Genomic DNA, 262 nt, shown 5'->3' on the forward strand with positions numbered 1-262 from the left:
TTGTCAGGATGGTGGGCAGGCAGGGGGTGTGTCAGTGACACTTATCATGCTCAGTGATCCCCTGCATGAACACAGTAAATGCTCTCTACACATCTTACAGTGTTCATTCAGAATGAGAGGCATGGTAAACATCAGCTACCTGTTTACTGTGTCTTTATGCTTTTTAAATGAAGTACATAGCAATGTGTATAGAGCATTTACTGTGTTCAATACATTGCAGAGCTGCTGCATTACTGAACACATGAGTGTGCTGAGATTTTGC

The sequence above is a fragment of the Staurois parvus genome, unplaced genomic scaffold, assembly GCF_062004578.1.
Source record: "Staurois parvus isolate SC_StPar_1 unplaced genomic scaffold, SC_StPar_1.0 ptg000597l, whole genome shotgun sequence".
In the NCBI taxonomy this organism is placed as follows: domain Eukaryota; kingdom Metazoa; phylum Chordata; class Amphibia; order Anura; family Ranidae; genus Staurois; species Staurois parvus.